This window comes from Schistocerca piceifrons, chromosome 10, assembly GCF_021461385.2.
Source record: "Schistocerca piceifrons isolate TAMUIC-IGC-003096 chromosome 10, iqSchPice1.1, whole genome shotgun sequence".
NCBI classification, from domain to species: domain Eukaryota; kingdom Metazoa; phylum Arthropoda; class Insecta; order Orthoptera; family Acrididae; genus Schistocerca; species Schistocerca piceifrons.
The window spans coordinates 56,318,599-56,330,699 of record NC_060147.1 but is presented as its reverse complement, the minus strand read 5'-3'; positions in this window follow the sequence as shown (position 1 = coordinate 56,330,699).

The following is a 12,101-nucleotide window of genomic DNA, read 5'->3' as shown; positions in this document are numbered from 1 at the left end:
AGCTTTGACAGTGGGTAAGGTTTGCTCCCTCGCAGCAAACTGATGTTAAGGATAATGATCTGTAATTATGCGGTTCCATTATTTTACCTTTCGTAAATACACGAGCAATCTATAGTTCCTTCCAAGTCCTTTGGGACTTTGCTCTGGGGAGAGGTTGGCGGTAAATGCAACCTACGCTAGGGGCCAATGCTTCAGAGTACAGTCTAGGAAACCGATTTGCGATTCCTTCTGGACCTGGCGATTTACTTGTTTCCAGCTCTTTTTAGTTACTTCTCTACGCCAGGGACGGCTGTTTCTCTGTACTCCATTTACGAGGTAGTTTTGGTAGGTTCCTATGGGACCAAACTGCTGATGTCGTCGGTCCCTGGGCTTACGAACTGATTAATCTAACTTGAACTAATTTGCGCTAAGCACCACACACACACACACACACACACACACACACACACACACACACACACACACACACAACTCGAACCTCCGACGGGGAGAGCCGCTCGAACCGTGGCAAGGCGCCTACAATCCGCGGCTGCTGGAGGTAGAGACATGGTCAAACGATGATATTTTTCAGAATGAAATTTTCGCTCTGCAGCCGAGTGTGCGCTGATTTTGAAACTTCCTGGCAGATTAAAACTGTGTGCCGGACCGAGACCAGAACTCGGGACCTTTGCCTTTCGCGGGCAAGTGCTCTACCAACTGAGTTACCCAAGCACGTCTCACGACCCGTCCTCAAAATTTTAATTGGAAGTAAGGATATTGCGGGGACATGGCTTACCCACAGCCTGGAGGACATTTCCAGTAGTGCTAGTCCTGCAAGTTTCGCAGGAGAGCTTCTGTGAAGTTTGGAAGGTAGGAGACGAGGTATTGGCGGAATTAAAATTGTGAGGACGGGTCGTGAGTCGTGCTTGGTAGATCAGTTGGTAGAGCACTTGCCCGCGAAAGGCAAAGGTCTCGAGTTCGAGTTTCGGTCCGGCACACAGTTTTAATCTGCCAGGAAGTTTCAAAATCGACGGTATGTTTGTTCGATGTTCCTGCGTGAAAGACACAACTTCAGCCTTCCTTTTGAGTTTTCTATTGTCACCTGACTGCTCGACGAGCGACTGGGTAGATGCCTTCGACCCGCCTAGCGTTTTAGGTATGATCAGAATTTTCTCATGTTCTCAGCGAGATCTTTAGCTAAGGTATGATGGTGGACGTTACATATTTCGCACGTTGATCTTTTAGGGACGCTGAATTCCTCTCACTTTTGCCTGTCGACATTTGCTGGTTAGCAACAATCCGTTTCCTCAGTATATTCCTAATTTTATTTTAAACTACGTAGGCTCCCTGCCATCCATAATCCACTTACTTGGCACATGCGACTCCAGGGCGCGATTAACAATCAGTTCAAGTTTGCCCACAATTCCTCTGTGTCCGTCATACAGGAGCTAAATGATGTCCATTCATTACCTAAGTGGTATGGTAACATGTGCTTATCTGCTTTTTCTGGCGTGAATACTCTCCTAGCCTTCTCGACAGATTTATTGACTTCAGAAACCATCGTCGCTATATCGTGATCACTAATCCATGCCTCTTATGCTGAAATTGTCTATAAGATCAGGTCTGGTTATAACAACAAGATCTAACTAGTTTTTCAAGATAGTATTTAGATACCATGTGCAAAAGTACTTCACAATACTGCCTGTCCCTACCACCTGCAGTGAATCCGGAATGTTTTAGCACCTCAGTGTTTATTTATGAATATGGTTCCAGTTGGAAAACTGTTGATGCCATTGGAAGTAACTCGCGTGTAACGCTCCAACTCTGAATACATTGTACTGTAAGAGTGGACCCGTGGTCTGAGGGTACCATCTTTGATTACCAATCAAAACGTCCCGGGTTCGAACATCTCCACTGCTTAAATTTTGAATAAAAATTAGCAGCAATAGCCGCCGAAGACCAGTTACGTAAGATATAACCCCCATTCTTCCAACAGTCTTGGCAAGGAGGGTGGAGGAACGGACAGACTTTCAGTGCAACCTCTTGCGTCTGGGTTGAGAAATTGTCCATGAAAGACGGAAGAAGGAGCAATGATCGACGGAAGTGGAAACCACTGCCTTAGAGACGCCGAATGTGTATCCACAGGATGTGTGGCCTGTAATTGAAAAAGTGTCATGATCATCTCTCCATAGGCAAAAGATTCCGGAGTAGTCCCCCATTCGGATCTCCTGGAGGGAATGACCAGGGGGAGATGTTCATGAGAAAAAGGTTGAATAGCCAACAAAAGGGCAACGTCGGAGTATGCAATATTAGAATTTTGAACGTCGTGGGGGAACTTGAAAATTTGAAAAGGAAAATTGTAAGGCTTAACGTAGATACAGTGATGCTCAGTGAAGAGAAATGGAAACAAGGATTTCTGGACAGGCGAGAATAGGATAATATCAACAGCATCAGAAAATTTTATAATGGAAATAGGACTCGTTATCAATATGGAGTTAGGGCAGAGGGAGAGTTACTGTGAACAGTTCAGTGATAGGGTTTTCTTACCAGAACCGACATCAAACCGACGTCTATAACAATTCATCTATACACGTCGATGTCAGAAGCAGATAATGAAGAGATGGAGAAAGTATGTGAAGTTACTGGACAGGTAATCCAGTATATGCAAGGAATGACAATCTAATAATCATGGAGGATTTGGAACAGAAGAAAGAGTTACGGGAGATAATGGGTTTGGTAACAGGAATAAGAGACGGAAAAGACCGAGATTTGGAATAAATGTCCGCTAGTAATACCGACTACACTGTTCAAAAACCCGAAGAGGACGTGGTATACTTCAGAAAGGCCTGGAGATTGCCAGTGGATTACATCATGGTTAGATAGATACAGAAGTCAGATAATGGGTGTAAGATGTACTCATGAACAGATACAGACTGAGAACACAATTTAGTAATGAAGAATAGTAGACTGAAGTTCAAGAGAATCGTTCGGAAGAATCAGTGTCGAATGAGGTGGAATGCTGAAGTGCTGGTGAATGAGAAGGTTGAGTTTCAAGTTCTTCAAGGCTGAAATAATGAGTATCTCAACAGGTAGTTCATGTGAACAGGAATGGACATACCTGACAAGGATATTCACAAAAGCGTGATAGACATCGTTATAGGGAATTTACCAATGAAGAAACGTTCAGTTTTAGGAGAAACGCTTCAATTGATTAACGAAACAAGGAAGTACAGAAATTACAGCGAAATTCATGAAAACAGAAATATAAATCGTTCAGGAATAATATCTGTAGGAGCTTCGAGGAAGCCAAGGCGAATTGGCGTACTAAAATGTGAAGAAATGAAAGAAAAATTATCGGAAGGATTGATTCAGCGTACAGGAAAGTCATAACAGACACCGGTGAAATTAAAAGCAAGGGAGGTAACATTAAGAGTGCAATAAGAATTCTACTTCTACAAGCAGAGTGGGTAGTTGGAAAGGGTACACTGAAGGCCTCTATGGTAGTCGATAATGAAGACGTTGCTGATCCAGTACTGGAATGAGATTTTTACAGTGGTTTGGAATACTTGAGACCAAATACGGCAGATGGGATTAATAATATTCCTTCGGAATTTCTGAAAACATTGGGGAAAGTGGCAGCTTAGAGACCGTTCATGTATGTGCGTAGACTGTATGGTACCGGCGACATACCATCAGAAATCCGGGAAAAAACATAATCCACGCAGTTCAGAAGATAGCAAAAGCAGAGAAGTGCGAGAAGAGAGGCAATTCTGACGTTGTGCCTACTACTGGAAGCAAAACTTAATAAAAAACAAAAAAAAAAAATTACTGGAAGCAAGACTTAATAAAAATAGAGGTATCTTTGTAGGCTCTGTCGGACTAGACAAAGCATTCGTCGTGTGAAAAGGTGAAAAATGTTCAGAACTGTCAGAAAAATCAGTGTAAGCTAAAGAGAAAGACGAGTAATACACATTAGGCAAAAAGGGTGTAAGACAGGAATGTGGTCTTCTGCCCCTGCTGTTCAATGTTCAATCTACAAATCGAAAAAGCAATGACAAAAATAAATAGGTTTACAAGTGGAATTAAAATTCGGAGTAATAGTAAATCAATGATAAGATTCACTGATGACATTGGTTTTTTTGGTCATCAGTCTACTGACTGGTTTGATGCTGCCCGCCACTAATTCCTTTCCTGTGCTAACCTCTTCATCTCAGAGTAGCACTTGCAACCTACGTCCTCAATTATTTGCTTGACGTATTCCAATCTCTGTCATCCTCTACAGTTTTTGCCCTCTACAGCTCCCTCTAGTAACATGGAAGTCATTCCCCATTCCCTCATGTCTTAGCAGATGTCCTATCATCCTGTCCCTTCTCCTTATCAGTGTTATCCACATAGTCCTTTCCTCTCCGATTCTGTGTAGAACCTCCTCATTCCTTACCTTATCAGTCCACCTAATTTTCATCATTCGTCTATAGCACCACATCTCAAATGCTTCGATTCTCTTCTGTTCCGGTTTTACCACAGTCCATGTTTCACTACCATACAATGCTGTACTCCAGACGTACATCCTCAGAAATTTCTTCCTCAAATTAAGGCCGGTATTTGATATTAGTAGACTTCTCTTGGCCAGAAATGCCTTTTTTTGCCATAGTGAGTCTGCTTTTGATGTCCTCCTTGCTCCGTCCGTCATTGGTTATTTTACTGCCTAGGTAGCAGAATTCCTTAACTTCATTGACTTCGTGACATTGCAAGTGAAAAATTGTTATAGAGGTTGTGATAGACGAAATGCAGTCCATTGAGTACGGAATAGTGACTGAGAGTAAACCGAGGAAATATGAAAAGTAATGAGGAGTAGTAAAATAATATTATCGATATACTTAACATCAAATTTCGGTCCCACGAAGCACGCGAAGTTAAGGAATTGTGTTGCCTTGGAAGAAAACTCGTTATGGACGATGCAAGGACATAAAAAACAGATCAGCACTTGCAAAGAGGGCATTCCTGGCCAAGAGAACTCCACTAGTATCAGAACTAGCCTTTAGTATGTGAAAGAAATTTCTGAGAATGTACGTCTGGAACACAACGGTTCACGGGCGATGCTAAAACCAGAAGAGCATCGAAGCATTTGGATTTGGTGCTACAGAAGAATATTGAAATATTAGGTGGACTGATAAGGAGATTAATGCGGAAGATCTTTGCAGAATCGGCGAAGAAAGGGACGTACGGAAATCACTGACTAGGAGTGGGGACAGGATGACTGGTCATCTGTTACGGCATCAACGAATAAGTTCCATGGTAGCAGAGGAAGCTGTACAGGGTAGAAGCTGTGGGGAAAGACACGTATCGGAGTTGGAGTATATGTAACAAATAACTGAGGATCTATCGTGCAATTGCTGCTCGTGGCACCAGAGAATAATTCGAGGCGGCCCGCACCAAAACCAGTCAGAAGAACGATGAAAAACATATGCATCAATGAATGAATAATACGTATAGTAGGTTTGTTAAACTCTTGCCCTTCACGTGACTTAAACCTGCGTCCTCTATGAAGCCGCCGTTATCCAGACGTTAATCGCTTGTCGCATTCCATGATGCGTGTGTTCAGAAATCTTCAGTTCCACTCTCTGTAAAGTGTGGACATAATTTGGGACTGTCTTGCTAAACTGCCAACTCTCTAATTAAATTGCTTAGCACTTCTTAAATGCCGTGCGGTTCTAGGCGCTGCAGTCCGGAACCGCGGGACTGCTACGGTCGCAGGTTCGAATCTTGCCTCGCACATGGATGTGTGTGATGTCCTTAGGTTAGTTGGTTTAAGTAGTTCTAAGTTCTAGGGGACTGATGACCTAAGATGTTAAGTCCCATAGTGCTCAGAGCCATTTGAACCATTTGAACTTCTTAAATGGGTCAGAAAGGTCGTCTTAAGGGGACCACACAGTGGTTCAGGTCGAAAAAAAATCGATTTTCGGTTTTAATCATATTTCGATAGATTAAGGTTTTATTTAAGTACTCTGGAAAGGATTTTGCTGAAAAAAAATTTTTCGATCATTTAAAGAGCATTTTCCTACCACATGTGTTTATGTGCCATGCCCACTTTTCTGTCACCCACTTTTCTGCAAATATTTTGGATCTTTATATCCCCTACGTTGCACGTTTTTGTTTTTACTACCGAGTGTGTTGGCTATCCTTGGAATGCAACGGTCAGTATTCTTTTGTTTCTGCAGTTTGTGAACAACACGCTTTCAAACACGCGGTTAGTTCTGTTGAATTGTGATCGCGAGTAGCTGTTATAATTACATTTGGAGTGCTTGTTTGTTTGTGTTTTGTTGTTTATTGAAGATGACGAAACGAAAGGCAATTTCAAAAAACGACAATTTAGAGCAAACAAGTTTAGAAAGCTTTCTGTACAAGAGATTGTCACCTGACAACGATGTTTCTAATTATATTTCTTCAGCAAGTACATCATCAAAGAAGTTCTCCCCATTTCAATAGAGTTACACGAATTTACTGTAACATTATTATAAATTTGAGAATATTATCAGATGTAATTTCTAAGTCTGTACAATGTAGACAGTGTGGTGAGGCAGCGTGTGAAAATTGGTGAGAGCGCCAGTGAGAGAAAAGGCCTAGCAATTGTTTTGGATTTAATTTGCACTAAATGCACAGCCGTGATTTCATTTATGAGTTCTTCAAAGCCAGATGGAAGTGGCCCTTATGAAGTCAGTACTAGATTAGTTTATGCCTTACGATCCATTGGCAAGGGCATGGCTGCAGGGAGAACATTTTGTTCAGTGATGAACTTACATCAACCACCAAATAAATTTGAAAAACTGACTGCAATATTAGGGAAAGCTGTGTGTGAGGTCAGTCAGGAAACCATGAAACTGGCTGCTAGGGAAGCAGTGGAAGAAAATGATGGATGTTCGGATATTGCAGTTGCACGTGATGGAAGTTGGCAGAAAACGGGACATACTTCTCCAAATGGAGTAGTGACTGACACGGGTGTAGACACGGTAAAGTGTTAGATGTGAAGAAAATGTCTAAATATTGCAAATGTTGTAAAGGCAGTGAACATAAAGAAAACAACTTTGTGGCTAATTTTAGAGGAACAAGTGGTGGTATGGAAGTTCATTGAGTACAACAAATATTCCATCGCTCCGGAGAACCAAGAGTCTTACGGTATTCCAAATATTTTGGGCGGTGGTGACAGTAAGGCATACAACAATATCGTGAACTCTAAGCCATATGGAGATGGCATTACTAGCAAAATAGAATGTGTAGGCTATGTTGAAAAACGTTTGCGAAAAAGGCTGAGAAAACTGTTGATAGGGGAGTAAAAAAATTAGAAGATGGAAAATTGTTGACCGGACAGGGTGGGTTAACTACAACTGGAATAGAAAACTTGCAGTTATGCTATGGGCAGGCAATTAGGAGAAATAAAGACAATCTGAAGACAATGAAGATAGATGTTTGGGCCATATTCCTCCATAAGTTCTCTGCTGATGATAAGCCATGTCATGGATTGTGTCCATCAGGAGAAAATTCGTGGTGAAAATACAACTGGACAATCTTATTCTCAGCAGCATTCTGTTCCTGTGGTGTTATTACAGCAATTAAACCTATTTTCAGAGACTTGGCTCATCCAGGCCTTCTAGGGAAATGGCTGCATGGACAAACACAGAACCCAAATGAATGTTTCAACAGCGTAATTTGGAACCGCCTTCCTAAAACTGTATTTGTAGGCATGCATACAATGAAACTAGGAGTTCATGATGCTGCTATTACATTCAGTTGTGGTAATATTGGGAAGTGTTGCGTACTGAAAAAGCTGTGAATTAATCCTGGTGAAAATATGACCCCTGGGCTGCAATATTGAGATAAAATGTGGATAGCCGATGCAAACAGCGCTGCATCTAATATGGACAAGAAAGCAAGACAAACATCCAGGAAGGTAAAAAGGAAGTTCGAAGGCGTGCTAGAGACCAAAGAAGGGCCATCATATGCAGCAGGACAGTTTTAATTAATTGTAACAAATTTCAAAAGTTTTTTCTTTAAAGTCAATTTCCCGCAGACTAAAATTTTCAGTAGATGTGCCCGGTTATATCAGAAACAATCATAGATAAATGACTGAAATTTTCAGAGACTCTGCATAACATAAAAATCCACATTTGGTACTACATTCATTAATATTCCTGCATTAGGAATTTCACAAAAATATTTTCTGAAGAAAAAACTTAATTTTTTTTGTTAATAAATTTAAAAAAGTATTTCTTAAAAACTATATAATGGATAAAGTCGATTTTAGTACAGTTGACTCTATTAGCATCATGTAAATAACATACAGTAAAAATATTAAGGTCCTGCATCAAATATTTTTTTCAGAAATGGGTCAAATACTTGCCTAATTAACATGTGTTAGATAAGCAGGGTGTCATCCCCTTAAAACCTCCAGAAATTGTAATATCAACAATATTTAACTTTTTGACCAGTTAAGGTCATAAATCAACATCAGATTAGTAAATATGAATAATGCAACATGTGAGTCCATTGCATCAAGCACCATTGTTTATAACATAGTGTGAGGATGTCAAGAGAACAACTGTACTAGAAATCATGATGCTTGCTACAGCGGACTCCTCCTCTCAGCTTATAATTTCGACATCAACGAACCGCTCCTCTGGTGTTACATGAATAATACTTCGCAGCCTGATGATTTGAGATCGAAACTAGGGAAAAATATATAACAGGTTCGCTCTGCTTTAAAATGTCCTTTCCGATTCTCTAATAAAAGCTTAGTTTCTGTAATCCGTATAAGTAGTAATGGAACGGCACACGTTCTGAAATTCACATTACGTGGTTTGAATGTGGGAAAGTGCCGTGATGAATACTGCTGCGTAAGTTCTTTTTTAAAATTTCTGGGTTAGAGTGATACGTGGATAATTGCGTATGAGGTTTGTGCGTGGAATTGCTGTCACACATAATGATACCTTTATTGCAGTTCCACTATGAGCTCTTTGTATTTTACAAACTCGCTATTAATATGTTAATATTTGCATTTGAAACGCTAACGAAAATGGAGGGAAAGAGATGGTGTACAATGAATGTTTTAGTGACGGCTCACATACTACTGTCAGTTTAATGATAAAATTTTCAGTTTCGCTTTTGGTACAAAGAGAACAGAGAAACATGCAAACTTGCCATTAGCTTCGCAGATACAGATAATTATAACCGACGCGGAAAGAACCTAAAGGCCGTAACTTCAGCTAAATACCTAGAAATTACAATTACGAACAACTTAAATTGGAACACAAACAAAATGTTGTGGGGAAGGCTAATCAAAGACTGCGTTTCATTGGCAGAACACTTAGAAAATGTAACAGATCTACTAAGGCGATTTCCTATGCTACGCTTGTCCATTTTTTTTAGAATACTACTTCATGGAGTGTCATCCTTACGAGATAGGAGTGACGGAGTAAGTTCAAAGAAGGGCAGCACGTTTCGTATTAGCGCGAAACAGAGGAGAGAGTGTCACTGAAATGATACAGGATTTGGGATGGACATCATTAGAACAAAGGAGTTTTTCGTTGCGGAGGAATTCTCTCACAGAATTTCAATCACCAACTTTCTCTTCCGAAAGCGAAAAATACTTTGATGACCCAAACCTACATAGGGAAAAACGATCACTACGATAAAACAAGGGAAATCAGAGTTCGTACAGAAAGATAGAGGTGTTAGTTCTTTCCGCGCACTATACGAGATAAGAATACTAGAGAATTGTGAAGGTAGTTCGATGAACCCTTTGCCACGCACATAAATGTGACTTGCAGAGTATCGATGTAGGTGTAAAGTTGTGTGGCCGTTGTTAGCATCTCACGACAAAGCCAGAGGAAGTTTTCGAAAGCTTAGAGATTATAATAAAACCTGTTGCTTTGATGTAAACGAAAAATATTTATCCAAGTATTGAGGAATACTCGGTTTAATTTAACATCAAAGGTTGTGACAGAGTCTGCATCGAAAATATGAAGGAACAACTGGCGTAGAACGATGATGACAGTTTCTTTTAGCCCGAAGGAAGGGGGTTAAATGAAAACTTCAAAAGTGTAATTAAAACATGAGATATCACGCAGTTGTTTTGTAAGTTGGCAGTACTGTTACCAGTGATGTAAGGAGTGCCCTGCAGGCAGAAGCATACTTCAGACAAGCGAAACGCGTCCACAATTCCTCTTCAAACTGGCTGGCTGCCCCAGTTGAGACATACACACATAGGCCGAACAGCGCTCTGTCATACGTTTTCTGGGCGGCGAAGGAACGAAACCTACGGAAATCCACCGGCGACTGAAGATTCACTACGGTGATGCTAGTGTATTACTGAAGCAAGTCTGTGGGATGAGCAGCAGCTTCGGAAACTGCGTGACTCCTGTGGCAGACGCTCAGTGCTCAAGTCGCACACACCACCTTGTGACACCAGAGTCTGCTGCATCATTTGAAGCCACTGTGATGCAAAATTGCCATGGGGCGGTGGGTGAAATAGCCGCAGATACGAAAAATCAGTTACGACTCAGTACATCACATCATTCATGAGGTGCTTAATGTGTCTGCAACGTTCGTGCCATGGCAGCTCACTCCAGAACCAGCAGTTTCATGTTCTGCCTCACTCATACTCAAGAGATTCTAACATTCTGCGTGGTGTCTGTCTGTTCTGTATCGTGTCTCCCTACCACTTTCGCGCAACGACGCTCTGAGCGTGTTTTTTAGGGAATTGACTAGTTTGAACCTTGGACCTGTTGCTGGTAAGGAGACGCTAGACCACACATGACATGTAGAATTCAGAAGAGTTCAGTGAGACTAGCGATGATATAACCAAATACTTAATGATTTCAGCGTCAGCTCCACTGCACTCCCTGTAAAAGAATCTTAATACTATCTAAATTTAGTGGAAGGGGTTCAAGGCTTTCCTATTTTTAGTTAGCTGGTAAAATAACGTCGAAAAAGCAGTTAACTATACTATTGGAAATTTTATTCTACTCACAAAACATTGTTTATAAATTGCACTATTGATAAAAGGAAATGTTTTAATACAGGATGACAAAAACCAACTGCGTTCAACAAAATTGTGAACGAATATTCCCTGAATGGGTTTCCAAGATCTACAATGGATCGAAGGATGACCTATGCCATATCACATCTATAATCTAGGTTTAAATTAAGTTTCACAAAAGAGAAAACTATCAAAATGGTCTACAGGGACCCTCAATTATCTTTAAATACTTATCTAACTTGTCGTAAATTACAGTGGCTGATGTGGCTTCTCAATAACTATATAACAGAAAAATCATCGCGTTTCAGATTTTTACTTCAAGTGGCAAATGTGAATATCATGAGCTTTAATTGACGATCGACACTAGTGTTACGCAAAAAGGGAGTGTGACAGATGAGACTTCTGCAGTTCTGAGTGAAGCTATATGCGCTCAAAAATTCTGCATCGTGTGCTTTCATTACCTAGTCGGTGTTCGTCAGGGGGCGGCGGACAGCACAGCTCCACTCACCTCGCTGTCTCGGAAGCAACTCTCAAGCAACTCTCTCCTAAGTTCTCCTTACTACAATTTACCGAAGTTGGTTTAAAAAAAAACTATCTGGCTGTGTTTTCATCTGACCAATCAGGGTCTCAATGTTAACCTTGCCGGCTGTTGGTGACCTAGCGGTTCTAGGCGCTTCAGTCTGCAACCGCGCGACCGCTACGGTCGCAGGTTCGAATCCTGCCTTGGGCATGGATGTGTGTGATGTCCATAGGTTAGTTAGGTGTAAGTAGTTCTAGGTTCTAGGGGACTGATGACCTGAGATGTTAAGTGTCATAGTGCTCAGAGCCATTTGAATCAATGTTAACCTTAAGCTCTGCCTACAAAAATTCTGTCTATCCGATGAGAAACGTTATACTTTTCGTGGTGGGACAATGTTTTTAAAGTTTGCAACGTAACAGAGACGCGAAAAAGTCTCACGCTAAAACTTGCGGGTGGTGTGGTCCTAGCGGTTAGCTGGCACGTGGGTGTTCTTCCCTTATCGTAGGGCCTTCTCGCTTAACACGGTTCTGCTCTCGGCTTCTGTTCTCGTTTCTCCCCTCGGAACTGCGT